The sequence below is a fragment of the Nelumbo lutea genome, chromosome 4 (genome assembly GCF_056320005.1).
Source record: "Nelumbo lutea isolate HS-2025 chromosome 4, American lotus-T2T, whole genome shotgun sequence".
Lineage (NCBI taxonomy): Eukaryota > Viridiplantae > Streptophyta > Magnoliopsida > Proteales > Nelumbonaceae > Nelumbo > Nelumbo lutea.
The window spans coordinates 79,053,764-79,068,552 of NC_142687.1; the positions used below are offsets into that span (position 1 = coordinate 79,053,764).

General features: G+C 42.5%; 1 non-coding gene across 1 annotated transcript; it reads left to right on the forward strand.

Annotated features, from left to right (window-relative positions):
• The first annotated feature begins 1,302 nt into the window (after window positions 1-1,302).
• On the forward strand, window positions 1,303-1,409 carry LOC148861223 (small nucleolar RNA R71). The gene has a single exon (XR_016095294.1). It is a non-coding gene; the product is annotated as a small nucleolar RNA R71 (small nucleolar RNA).
• The last annotated feature ends 13,380 nt before the right edge of the window (window positions 1,410-14,789 follow it).

The following is a 14,789-nucleotide window of genomic DNA, read 5'->3' on the forward strand; positions in this document are numbered from 1 at the left end:
GGTAAGCAAGTGCCTTAATGCTGAGTGATTTGTGTAAACAATGACTTTGGACAATATCGGATATGAATGAAACTTGTCAAGTGCAAATATTACCGCTAGTAGCTCCTTTTCTGTGGTGGTGTAATTGAGTTGGGGTCCATTCAAGGTTCTGCTAGCATAGTAAATTGGCTGAAAATGTTTGTTCATTCTTTGTCCTAAACCTCCTATAGAATCCGACATGTCCTAAGAAACTTCTTAAAGAACGAACAGATGTTGGGGGTGGCAATTTTTCAATTGCCTCTACCTTGGCCTTGTCGACTTCTATACCTCTTTGAGAGATTTTGTGGCCAAGCACTATGCCTTCTTGCACCATAAAATGACATTTCTCCCAATTCAACACAAGATGTGTTTTTTCGCATCTAGTAAGCACCAAATTCCTTCTCCAATTTTTGTTGCTTCAACCTATTAGGGAATGGAACTTGTGGCTGCTGGTGCATCCCTTGTTCTACATTTGGTTGTTGCTTCTTATGTTGTCCAATCCCAAGACTTGTTTTTGCCTTGGGTTCAGCCCAATTCTTCTTTTCTACATCGGAAAACTCTTTTCCACTTCTTAAGGTAGTAGCTTGCACCTGCTCTCGTGGATTCACTTCAGTGATGCTTGGAAGAGTTCCCGGCATTCTGGAAGAGATTAATTGTGCCAATTTCCCCACTTGGATTTCCAGGTTTTTGATTGAGGTTTCCTAGTTTTGGAACCTATTTTCCGCACTTGCTATAAATTTTGTCATCAGTTCCTCCAAATTGGACTTTGGTTCGGGCTGATGATAAGTCTAGTGGAAAGGCTTTGAAGTATGCTGACTTGGCCAGGGCTGATTTGAATGTCCCCTCCATCCTAGGTGAAAGGTATGGTGACTTTGGTAACCCTGCTATCTTGATGAATTGCTGACATAGTCGACTTGTTCAGTAGATGGCCTGAACTAATTGCCAACTTGGCAGTCAATGCTGATGTGGGCTCCCCCACACAATTCACAAGTAAGAGGCTACACATGCATGGCAGCTATCTGCATTTCATCAATTTTCTTACTGAGTGCTCCTATTTGTGCAAATAGTGTCATATAAGTATCAACATTATGCAAGCCTTGCTGCTTCCTAGTTTGAGTCCTTTCAGAATGCCACTGATAGTTGTTGGCTGCCATTTCCTCAATAAGTGCATGGGCAACCTCAGGAGTTTTATTATTTATGGATCCTCTGGCTGCAACATCTAGTATGGTCTTATTTGAGTCAGTAAGACCATTATAGAAAGTCTGCACTTGCAGCCAAATGCGGAGGCCATGGTGAGGAACTCTCCTTAGCAGTTCCTTATATCGTTCCCATGACTCGTATAAAGATTCCCCCTCTTGCTGGAAAAAAGTAGTGATGCCATTCCTCATTTTAGCAGTTTTAGAAGGGGAAAATATTTAGAGAGAAAATGGCTGGCCATTTCATCCCACGTAGCTATTGACCCTGCTAGTAATGAATTCAGCCATGCTTTGGCTTTATCCTTCAAAGAAAATGGGAATAACCTCAGCCTAATGGCATCATCACTTACCCCATTGTGTTTGAAGGTGTCACATATTTCTAAGAAGTTAGAAATGTGTGCATTGGGATCTTCGTGGGCCAAACCACAAAATTGCACCGTGTTTTGAATCATTTGTATGATGGCCGGTGATCTCAAACTTGTTAGTAGCAATATTGGGCCTGATAATGCTAGAGGCAGCTCCAGTGAGTGTCGGTTTGGCATAATCCATCATAGTCCTCTACTCAGCCATTTCTTGACCTTCTCGAGCTTCTTGAGCTTCTTGCTGGACTTGTTTGGCAGCTCTTAGAAGGACAAAGAGTTCTTTCAATCTTTGGGTCATAGAGGATTTCTTCCAGCTCGACTCTGCTTGTCAGAAACTATGAAAGTCAAGGCAATAAACAAGATAATACAAAAGGATCCATCTAATGGATGCCAAGAAAGGTGCGGAATGGGTGGGCGAATTTCAAAAAATTTCCTACCTTCTTCCATCTGGAAATCATATTCCCTAAATTTAGAATACATTATTCAAGGATTCTACTTGAACCATAATCAAACCAAATCTGAACCAAAAGGAAATAGGAAGGATTATACCTGATCCGGAGAAACAATATCTCCCAAAGTTGGTGTTCACGCCCAAAGAAGAAACCAAGATCCAATCCTGTTGAAGATGACACAGCTGTGGATGGAACGGAACAAGTAGGGTGCGTCCTACACACTGGATTCTTCATAAGAACCCTCTGGAAATCTTGAACACCGAATCCCTTTGTCTTTCTTGCAAGACTATTGTCAAGAACTAATTTCTTGACTTCCTGTTGCTGCAAAGATCCAATCTTCCAACAGGTAGTGGCGGCGGCTGAAGGAGGAGAAGTCCTATGACACAAGTTTCGATGTTACCTTTCTTAAATTCCAGGTAGGCAGGACAGTTCTTCTTCCAGTGGCCGGTCTGTTTGCAGAAGTAACAGACATCAGATGCCTTGTTCTTCTTCTACTTTTTGGGTTTGACAACTTTCTTTTGGGGCTTCTTTGCCTTTCTCTTTTTCTTGCCCGATTTGTTAGCTTCAACAAGCATAACCACAGGCTCATCCTTCTTTAAAAGATCCTCGGCCCTCTACAACATATTGCTGAGTTCCTGGACGCTTACACTCAGCTTATTCATATTGTAGTTCATAGTGAACGCATTGAAGGAAGAGGGCAAAGAGTTCAGGATGGCATCCACTTGCGTGCCAAGATCTAGCCCGGATCTAAGAGCTTCAAGTTCGTTAATGTATCCCATCATCCGAAGACAATGGTCATGAACTTTCTGCCCCTTGGACATCTGCGCGGTCATGAACAATTTTAGGACCTTCTGTCGAGTAGAACGGTTCTAGTCTTCATACATTGTTCTTAGACTGTCCAATATGTCCTTGGCAAGTTCGATCTGATCGAACTGCCTCTGTATTGAGTTGTCTAATGAGGCAATGACAAAGCAGCGGGCTAGGGAGTTCTTATCCTCCCAATCTTGGTAGTCCCTCCTACGGGCCTCAGAAGCCCTATCACCCGGACGTTCCGGGGTAGGATTTTTCACCACCTTATCTAACTTTTCAGATGTTAGGACCAGCATAAGATTTCTGTACCAGTTGGCATAGTTTGGGCCCTTAAGCTTGTTATAGTCTAGAAGCTTTGCAAATTGACCGTTTGCCATTTTTTAATAAAACAACAAAACGTTAGTCCACAACCTTAGTTTGATTCATGTTACCTACATAGATGTGGCTTTTAATCTATGTTCCATTCCCATTTATTCATCTCTGAGATTTTCCCTCCCTTCTTAGTGACGGAGACGACAGAATGTCTCTGGAAATGTGGGAAATCACATAGGGTGCGTGAAGCCAACTGTTTCAGCTGCATAACCCCACCACCTTTCTGTGACGGATCATATCCACTCATCAGATGAGTTTCCCTTTGGCCTCTGTCAGACAAGGTTCAGAGCCGTTTTCAGGTAAACCATTCTGTCCAGTGAGTGCACACCCATCATATTCAGGTTACGCCAATGTACCATGAGAGAGTTCCCATTTTCTGGTGAAGCCCCTCCCACATCGGTCTATGATGCCCCTATCATCTAATGAAACACTCTAACAGATCCAATAGCAAATGGATAGCCCAATTTTATGGTGCGTTTCCTCATTACTAATGGACCCATCATTGTGCTAATGACGGAAGGCCTTTAGAGAGTCCATCAAATGGATCTCCCTATCACACGCACTCATATTTGCATGGAGGGAACAAAATTACGCTCTAGTTCTAATTTAGGTCAAACCAAAGTGTCTCCCACTGACTTTCATAAAGCCAGATTTCTTGTGGGCCTCAATCGGCTAGGGGTTCCGTACGCATCTCTTTTTTAGGGTTATGGGGCCCACCAAGTAGAGAGGGGTCATCCAATGACCTTAAGGGACACCATGGCAATGATGTGCATTCAGCCATGGTGTGCGCAAGAGCCACTAACGAATTAACATGGGCCAAGTGCTTATGGCCGATGGTCGCAGCACATCATACATCCAAACATCACATGTAAAGGAGTAATTGATCCAATCAATTAACTACTATAAAGCCCATCGAATGACCCATGTAAAAACCTAATGCATTAACACTTAATGTCTACTAGGTGTATGGGCTGAATAGCAGTTAGCAGTTCGGCCCATACAGCTTTTCTCACAATAATGGGCTTTTGCAGTTTTAACCCTTTAAAATTGGGCTTTATAGGTGGGACGAATTAATCCCTGTAATTGAACATCAGATTTGGAATTAACCAGTGTGAGAAAAATGGACTGAAAAACAGCCCCCTTTGAATCTCAGATTCGGTCCAAACAGTTTTGGACCAATCTAGTCCGAAATGGTCCAAATAGTTTTGGACCAATCTAGTCCGAAATGGTCCAAAACTGATTTTCAATTCAAGAATTAATTCATGAGAGATCTGAAATTAATAATTTTTTATTTTAGACAATCACAAATCAAAATATGGACTGTTCACACCACCTGCAAAACAGAGGTTAATCACAAAAGTTACAGTTTCATAAACTGTAAATCGTAGTATGCGATTTCTCCATCTGCAAATCTCCAGTGCCGCCATCTTTTTCCTTCTTCTTTAATCAAGAAAATAAATAAAAACCAAAAATCCTATTTCTATTAATTAATTATATTCTTGATCAAATCCTATACATTCAGTCTAGAAAAATAAAAAATATTATTTACAGACCGAATAATAATAAAAGAAAAAAAAGGGTGCGTAGACTATCTGCGCCAAATCTACACTACGATCTCTAGGTTTGAACAGCCCATTAAATCAAAAAATAAATAAAGAACAATTCTAAATAATTTTTTGGATTTAACAAAATTAATTTCAGATCAATCACCCTTAACAAGAAACCATTTCTTGAAAAAAAAAGAGAGCAATCTGCGCAGATCTTGGCAGAACATCTTCTGTCCATTTCTTTTTTGTTCAAGATTCGAACCTGTGGCTCTGATACCACTGAAAGGATGGTAGGATCCATCTAATGGATGCCAAGAAAGGTGCGGAATGGGTGGGCGAATTTCAAAAAATTTCCTACCTTCTTCCAACTAGGAATCATATTCCCTAAATTTAGAATACATTATTCAAGGATTATACTTGAACCATAATCAAACCAGATCTGAACCAAAAGGAAACAGGAAGGATTATACCTGATCCGGAGAAACAATATCTCCCAAAGTTGGTGTTCACGCCCAAAGAAGAAACCAAGATCCTCTCCTGTTGAAGATGACGCAGCTGTGGATGGAACGGAACCAGCAGGGTGCGTCCTACACACTGGATTCTTCACAAGAACCCTCTGGAAATCTTGAACACCGAATCCCTTTGTCTTTCTTGCAAGACTGTTGTCAAGAACTAATTTCTTGACTTCCTGTTGCTGCAAAGATCCAATCTTCCAACAGGTAGTGGTGGCGGCTAAAGGAGGAGAAGTCCAGGGATGAAGAGGGCAGAACTGTCTCTTCTCTTTGGAGTCTGTGAGAGATCAAAATCTCAAATTGCAAGATGTGTTTCTTGCTTACTCAAACCCCTAGTTTGAAATTTGATATTTCTGCTAGGGTTTTCTCCTCTTTCTTCTTAATTAAGAAACCTCCCAATATTTTGGGAGTTATCCCAAATCCAAATCAGTATTTGGATAGGGTATAATCTTAATCCTATCTACATATTAAGTTAGTTAACTCTTGATCTTATCAGGAGGTTACCAGATTCAAATCTAATTTGAATTTGGTCTCTTAGAGGGATAAGGTTAAAGACCCAATCCTTTTACTAACACTAATCTCAGATTCACCCCATGAACTGGTGATCATATCAGCCCAGTCCGAAATGGGCTTTTGTCCCATTAAGTATTCAATGTTTAACCAGTTTCCAATCTGCTGCCCAGTTGGGCTTCTTTGTATGGCGTGGGGCCCAAGCATTGATCTACACACCAGCCACATGGGTTTGGCCCAGCCTTTATTACAAGGCCCAGCCAAATTCACTGAAAGACTCAGTGACCCCCTTGAGCCCATCACATGGACCCTATGGGCCCAACACTTACATTAAGTGGTCCCTGGGCCAAGCCATCTTATAAAAAACCCAGGGACTGTGGGCAGGTGCAAGATTAGCCCATCAGGTATTATCCTAAATGGCCTTACACTTAACCTCTCAGCCCTTAATGATCAAGCACTGCCTGACAAGAGAAGACCTCTCTCTCGGCTGCAAGGAACAATGCCGCACTCTCCACTCACATGGATCCTGGGAATTAAAACCTTTTGCAAATCTTTTGAAACCATACATATACACATATATATATATATTAATTTTGCAAAACAAAATTCCAACAATTGAAATCAACTGCCGGCAGTTTGGTTTCCATCAGAGAGAGTGCATTTCTAATCATTACCATTGTCCGACAAAGGGGTTGATCCTGTCACTATGACCACTCACTCAGACTGCCCCAACATGTCCAGGTTTTGACCCCCACTAAGGATCTCACTGATTGACACATCAAAGGTAGTCTGATCTGACACCTAGTGATGTGTCATAATCGACTCTAGGTGTCAGGTGTAACTTTCCAGTTTTGCCCATCTGTCTCCAATGTCTAGGGCAACACTAGAAATCTGGTCCGGTTCAAGGGTTCAAGCAATCACAACCGGGCTGGGCTGAATTTGGTCTTTTTGAACCTTCTTTTCTTGTCTTTTTCCTTCATTTTCTTGGATTAATTACCCCTTAAACTTATTCTTAGCATTAAGCTAAATTAAGACAAAATTTAATAAAACTAGCATAAAAATCCATGCTAAAGTCCTCAAAAATTATAGATAAATTGTAGGTTCATCAACGGAAAATAGTCCTTTGGGCAAGCCCAATTTAGGTTGTTATAATCGATGCACATGCACCATTTACCATTGGCCTTTTTTACCAGGACTATGTTGGCTACCTAGCTCGGGCACTTCTTGCTGGTGGTGAAGTGCGAGGTGAATAATTCTATGAACTGCGTCCAACTTCTGATCGTCTCTAGTGCGAGGTTCTTGTACCATGTGCGAGATACTCCTTTAAATGTTGTGGAGATGGCTATGCACATGCAGGACTCATCCGCTCCGGCTAAGTGAATCTGGGATTGCAAGGAGTCCATGTGGCCGTTTGGATTGAAGGATCCATCATACTTGTCCAGCGGAGGCATTTTGAAGTCCTTTGGCATTGAGGCTGCCAGTAGCTCGGAGGACAGAGGGGAAGACCCAGATAGGAGAGGGACGGTCTTTGTTGTTGCCGAGCTCGCCTCCTCTTTTCCTTTCACTTGTTCTTGTCGGCTGGGCTCAGTGGGCTGACTATGTGTTGTATATCGCCATGCCATGTGATGCTTTTGCTACTGCTTCTTGATCGGTTCTGCATTATTATTGTTGACTTCTATATGATCGGGGACCAATATGGCGCGAAGTGGCTCCGGGTTTTGGGGTTGGTTGCTGTGAATAGATGGGCCTTGTTTTGAGTCCACAACCAGGGGCATGAACTGATTTCCTAGGAGCGAGCCCTTGATGAACCTACAATTTATCTATATTTTATGAGGTTTTTGTTAGACAGTTTTGTATGCCCTTAGCTTCAATCTGATTTGATGTACTTTTGTTATTTAGTGGAAATAAATAAAGTGCATGTTTGATTCATGTTGTTTGGTTTAATTCTGTGTAAAACCCTAAAACTGGACATTTATAGAGACTCATGTTAGTTTTAAATGTTCACAGCCGTTGGATAAGTCTGGCGAGATTTATCCTGCCAAGGTTGATACTGGTGTGCCACCAAGTGTTGGGATGGCCTGTCTCAGCCATCAGGGTAAGACCCGAGGCACATGCAGTATGGGATTACTTGAATCCTTGAACCGGACCAGATTTCCAGTATTGCCCTGGACCTTGGAGATAGATGGGAAAAACTGGAAAGTTACACCTGACCCCTAGACTCGATTATGACATTTCACTAGGTGTTGGATCAGGCTGCCTTTGATATGCCAATCAGTGAGATCCTTAGCGGGGATCAAAACCTGGGTATGTTGGGGCAGTTTGAGAATTCATCTGAGTGGGTGATCATAGTGACAGAATCAGCCACTTTGTCAAACAAAGGGTAATGATCGGGAATGCACTCTCTCTGATGGAAACCAAACTGCTGGCAGTTGATTTCAAACGTTGGAATTTTGTTTTGCAAAATTAATATATTTATATATATATATGTTCGGTTTCGAATTGTTTGCAAATGGTTTTAATTCCTGGGATCCATGTGAGAGGAGAGTGCGGCACTGTTCCTTGCAGCCGAGGGAGAGGTCCTCTCTTGTCGGGCAGTGCTTGATCATTAAGGGCTGAGAGGTTAAGTGTAAGACCATTGAGGATAATACCTGATGGGCTAATCTTGCACCTGCCCACAGTCCCTGGGTTTTTATAAGATGGCTTGGCCCAGGGACCACTTAATGTATGTGTTGGGCCCATAGGGTCCATATGATGGACTCAAGGGGTTCATTGAGTTTTTCAGTGAATTCGGCTGGGCCTTGTATTAAAGGCTGGGCCGAACCCATGTGGCTGGTGTGTAGATCAATGCTTGGGTCCCACGCCATACAAAGAAGCCCAACTGGGGAGCAGATTGGAAAGTAATTAGACACTGAACATTTAATGGGCCAAAAGCCCATTTCGAGGTGGGCTGATATGATCACCCATCCATGGGGCGAATTTGAGATTAAAGTTAGTAAAAGGATTGGGCCTTTTGGCCTTAACCACTCTAAGAGACCAAATTCAAATTAGATTTGAATATGGTAACCTCCTGATAAGATCAGGAGTAAGCTAACTCTATCTGCAGAAAAGGATTAAGATTATCCCCTATCCAAATACTGATTTGGATTGGAATAACTCCTAAAAAGGAGGTTTCTTAATCAAGAAGAAAGGAGGAGATTTCGAACCACCTTGAAGAGGTATAGGATACCTCCTGCGAATTCAGATCTGATCTGATTCATACTCTCCAGAAAAAGAGAAAAGCAGTTCAGCCTTTTTCATTTTTTGGAGATCTCCTCCTGCCGCCGCCATCTGCCATTGCAAGATTAGATCTTTGCAGAGAAGAAAGTCAAGAAATCTGTTCTTGACATCAGTCTTGCAAGAAAGACTGAGAAGGATTCAGTGTTTAGTACTTCCAGAGGATTCTTGTGAAGGATCCAGTGTGTAGGACGCACCCTGCTGGTTCTGTTCCATTCACAGCTGTGTCATCTTCAGCAGGAACGGATCTTGGAGCATTCTTTGGGCGTGAACACCAACTTTGGGAGATACTGCTTCTCCGGATCAGGTATATTCCTCCCATTTATCTTTTGGTACAGATCTGGTTTGATTATGGTTCAAGTAGGATCCTTGAATATTGTATTCTAAATTTAGGGAATATGATTCCCAGTTGAGAGAAGGTAGGAAATTTTTGAAATTCGCCCACCCATTCCGCAACCTTTATGGCATCCATTAGATGGATCCTACCCTTCTTTCAGTGGTATCAGAGCCACAGATTCGAATCTTGAACCAAAAGAAAATCAGATCTGACCCTACGCAGATGGATAGAAGGTGTTCTTTCAGGATTTGCGCAGATTGTTTTCTTTTTCAAGAAACTGTTTCTTGTTAAGGACGATTGATCTGAAATTAATTTTATTAAATCCAAAATTTATTTAGAAATGTTCTTTATTTTTTTTTATTTAATGGACTGTTCGAACCTGGAGATCACAGTGCAGATTTGGCGCAGATAGTCTGCGCACCCTTTTACTTTCCTTTTATTTATATTCGGTTTGTAAATAATTTTTTTTTATTTTAGACTGAATGTATAGGATTTGATCAAGAATGTAATTAATAGAAATAGGATTTCTGTTATTTTTCTTGATTAAAGAAGAAGGAAGAAGAAGGCGGCGCTGGAGATTTGCAGTTGAAGAAATCGCTTTCTGCGATTTGCAGTTTGTGAAACTGCAACCCTTGTGATTAACCTCTGTTTTGCAGGTGGTGCGAACAGTCCATAGTTTGATTTGTGATTGTTTGAAATCAAAATTATTAATTTCAGATCTTTCATGAAGTAATTCTTGAATTGAAAATCAGTTTTGGATCCTCTCGGACTAGATTGGACCAAAACTGTTTGGACCGAATCTGGGGTTCGATAGGGACTGTTTTTCAGTCTGTATTTCTCACACTTGCTGTTCCAAATCTGATGTTCAATTACAAGGATTAATTCATCCCACCTGTAAAGCTCAGTTTTAAAGGGTTAAAACTGCAAAAGGCCCATTACTGTGAGATGAGCTGTATGGGCCGAACTGCTATCTGCGATTCAGCCCATACACCTAGTAGTCATTAATTGTTAATGACTTAGTTTTTAAATGGGCTATTCAATGGGCTTTACAGCAGTTAATTGATTGGATCAATTCCTCCTTTACATGTGATGTTTGGATGTTTGATGTGCTGCGACCATGGGCCATAAGTACTTGGCCCATGAAGACTCGTTAGTGGCTCTTACGCACACCATGGCTGAATGCACATCATTGCCATGATGTCCTTCAAGGTCATTGGATGACCCCTCTTTGTTTGGTGGGCCCCCACAACCCTGAAAAGGGATGCGTATGGAACCCCTAGCCGATTAAGGCCCACCAGAAATCTGACTTTATGAAAGTCAGTGGGAGCCACTCTGGTTTGACCTAAATTAAAACTAGGGCGTTTTTGTTCCCTCTAGCAAATATGAATGCATGTGATAGGGAGACCCATATGATGGACTATCTAAAGACCTTCCGTCATTAGCACAATGATGGGTCCTTCAATAATGAGGAAACGCACCATAAAATGGGCATCCATTTGCTGTTGGATCTATTAGAGTGTTTCATAAGATGATAGGGGCGTCATAGACCGATGTGGGAGGGGCTTCACCAGAAAATGGGAACTCTCTCATGGTACCTTGGCGTAACCTGAATATGATGGGTAAGCACTCACTGGATAGAAAGGTTTACCTGAAAACGGCTCTGAACCTTGTCTGACAGAGGCCAAAGGGAAACTCATTTGATGAGTGGATATGATCCGTCACAGAAAGGTGGTGAGGTTATGCAGCTGAAACAGTTGGCTTCACGCACCCCATGTGATTTCCCACATTTCCAGAGATATTTCGTCGTCTCCGTCACTGAGAAAGGAGGGAAATCTCAGAGATGAACAAATGGGAATGGAACATAGATTAAAAGCCATATCTATGTAGGTAACATGAATCAAACTAAGGTTGTGGACTAAAGATTTTGCTATTTTATCAGAAAATGGAAAACGGTCAATTTGCAAAGCTTCTAGACGATAACAAGCTAAAGGGCCCAAACTATGCCGACTGGTACAGAAATCTTATGCTGGTCCTAACTTCCGAAAAGTTAGAGAAGGTGGTGAAAAATCCTGCACCGGAACGTCCGGGTGATAGGGCTTCTGAGGCCCGTAGGAGGGACTACCAAGAGTGGGAGGATAAGAACTCCCTAGCCCGCTGCTTTGTCATTGCCTCATTAGACAACTCAATACAGAGGCAGTTCGATCAGATCGAACTAGCCAAGGACATATTGGACAGTCTAAGAACAATGTATGAAGAGCAGAACCGTTCTACTCGACAGAAGGTCCTGAAATTGTTCATGACCACGCAGATGACCAAAGGGCAGAAAGTTCATGACCATTGTCTTCGGATGATGGGTTACATTAACGAACTTGAAGCTCTTGGATCCGGGCTAGATCTTGGCACGCAAGTGGATGCCATCCTCAATTCTTTGCCCTCTTCCTTCAATGCATTCACAATGAACTACAATATGAATAAGCTGAATGTCAGCGTCCAGGAACTCAGCAATATGTTGCAGAGAGCCGAGGATCTACTCAAGAAGGATGAGCCTGTGGTTATGCTTGCTGAAGCTAACAAATCGGGCAAGAAAAAGAGAAAGGCAAAGAAGCCTCAGAAGAAGGCTACCAATCCTAAGAAGCAGAAGAAGAACAAGGCATCTGATGTCTGTCACTTCTGCAAGCAGACCGGCCACTGGAAGAGGAATTGTCCTGCCTACCTGGAATATAAGAAAGGTAACATCGAAACTTGTGTCATAGAAACTAACTTGTTAGTTACTTCTGTGTCCTGGTGTGTTAACTCTGGGGCTTCAACTCATGCGTGTAACTCACTGCAGGGGTTCAAAGTTAGCAGAAGGTTGAGTGAAGGTGAAGTGACATTATTCTTGGGAACAACTGCAAGTGTTGCAGCAGCGGCAATAGGAACCGTAGAATTAGTTTTTAAAGAAGGAATACTTGTACTTAAAGATTGTCTTTATGTACAGAACTTGAGAAGAAATTTAATTTCTGTTTCAAAACTGTGTGCTGATGGATATACTGTTTATTTTAGTAATGTGATTACTGTTAAACGGAATAATAAATTCATCGCATGCGGGGAACAAGAGAACGGTCTCTATGTTCTACATCCTTCTCTGGAAACTAACTTAACCGAAACTACGTCGGTCAAAAATCCCAAGAAAAGGAATCGTGGTACAGTAAGTCCCACGTGCCTCTGGCATTACCAACTTGGCCATATCGGTATTGACCGAATCACAAGGCTGGTAAAGGATGGTCCTTTGGATTTTCTAACTGTAGAAAATCTTCCCACATGTGAACCTTGCCTTCAAGGTAAGATGTCTAAGCGGCCATTTGACGGTAAGCCTGAAAGATCTGAAGGCACACTTGACCTAATACATACTGATGTATGTGGTCCCCTGAGTGTTAGGACATGGAATCAACACGTGTACTTCATCACCTTTGCAGATGATTTTTCACTATATGGTTACGTGTACCTAATGAGACATAAGTCTGAATCATTTGAAAAGTTCAAAGAGTTCAGACAGGAAGTCGAGAAACAGTTAGGGAGAGAAATTAAGGCCCTTCGATCAGATCGAGGTGGCGAGTATCTCTCTGACGAATTCAGGGACTACTTAAAGGCCAATGGGATAGTGTCACAATTAGCTCCTCCTGCTACACCTCAACTCAACGGTGTTTCAGAGAGGAGGAATAGGACCTTGTTAGACATGGTCCGATCACTTCTCGTACGCTCACAATTACCCACATCCTTTTGGGGATACGCATTAGAGACTGCTATCTACGTACTGAATCGGGTTCCAACCAAATCAGTTCCGAAAACTCCATATGAACTTTGGACCGGAAGGAAGCCAAGTGTAAGACACTTGAAGATTTGGGGTTGTCCTGCACACGTTAAAAGAACAAGTGCGGACAAGTTGGAATCTAAAACTAGTCGTTGCCTGTTTATAGGCTACCCAAAGGATTCGGTGGGTTATCTATTCTATGACCCGAGTGAGCAGAAAGTGTTCTGCAGTCGAAACGCCCAGTTCTTAGAATCCGATTACATCCTGGACACCCATCGTCAGGAAATAGTTCTTGATGAGGAGAGTTCAGGAGCAGTGGGAGATGTCCCACAAATTCCAGGTAATGACCAACCTAGAAGAACCACCCGGGTATCCAGACCACCAGTCCGATATGGTTATGACCAGGATAGTTACCTGGTGGAAACCTTGACTAGTGAAGAGGATCCAGTGACTTACGCGGAAGCTATGTTAGACATAGACTCCCAGAAGTGGGTGGAGGCCATGAGAGCTGAAATGGACTCAATGGAGACCAATGGAGTCTGGACTCTAGTGGATCCGCCCCCCGGGGTAAAAGCAATTGGTTGCAAATGGATCTACAAGAGGAAAAACGGCCCCGATGGCAGGATTGAGACCTTTAAAGCTCGCTTGGTGGCGAAAGGGTATACTCAGAAAGAAGGCATCGACTATGAGGAAACCTTTTCGCCCGTGGCCATGCTTAAATCCATTAGGATCCTGCTAGTTGTAGCAGCATACCATGACTATGAGATTTGGCAAATGGATGTCAAAACCGCGTTCCTGAATGGAGATCTTAGTGAAGATATCTACATGCAGCAGCCGCAAGGCTTAATTGCTGCTGGTCAGGAACACATGGTATGTAAACTTAATAGATCCATATATGGACTTAAGCAGGCTTCTAGGAGTTGGAACATCTGTTTTGATTCTGCAGTCAAAACGTTTGACTTTGAGCAGAATCCGGATGAGCCCTGTGTTTACAGGAAGTCCAGTGGGGATAAGATCACCTTTTTGGTGTTGTACGTGGGCGATATCCTACTCATTGGGAATGATGTAGGAATGTTGACTTCGGTCAAGGTATGGCTGTCACAGCAGTTCTCCATGAAAGATCTTGGAGAAGCTTCATACATACTGGGTCTTCGACTCTATAGAGATAGATCGAAGCGGATAATTGGATTATCCCAAGCTACTTATATTGACAAAATTGTCAAGAGGTACAGCATGGAGAACTCCAAGAAAGGAAACGTTCCTTTCAGGCATGGAGTCACTCTCTCCAAGAAGATGTCTCCCAAGACTTCTGAGGAGATTGAGAGCATGAGAAACATTCCCTATGCCTCAGCCGTAGGGAGCATCATGTATGCCAGGCTGTGCACTCACCCTGACATTGCTCAGGCGGTGAGTGTAGTAAGCAGATTCCAAGAAAACCCAGGGCAGGAGCATTGGACTGCTGTGAAGAACATACTCAAATACCTTCAAAGGACAAAAGAGTTTTGTCTGGTATTCGATGGTAGTTCACTGCAAGTTCTAGGGTATACCGATGCCGATTTCCAATCGGATCCAGATGTTAGAAAGTCTACATCTGGGTATATTTTCACGAT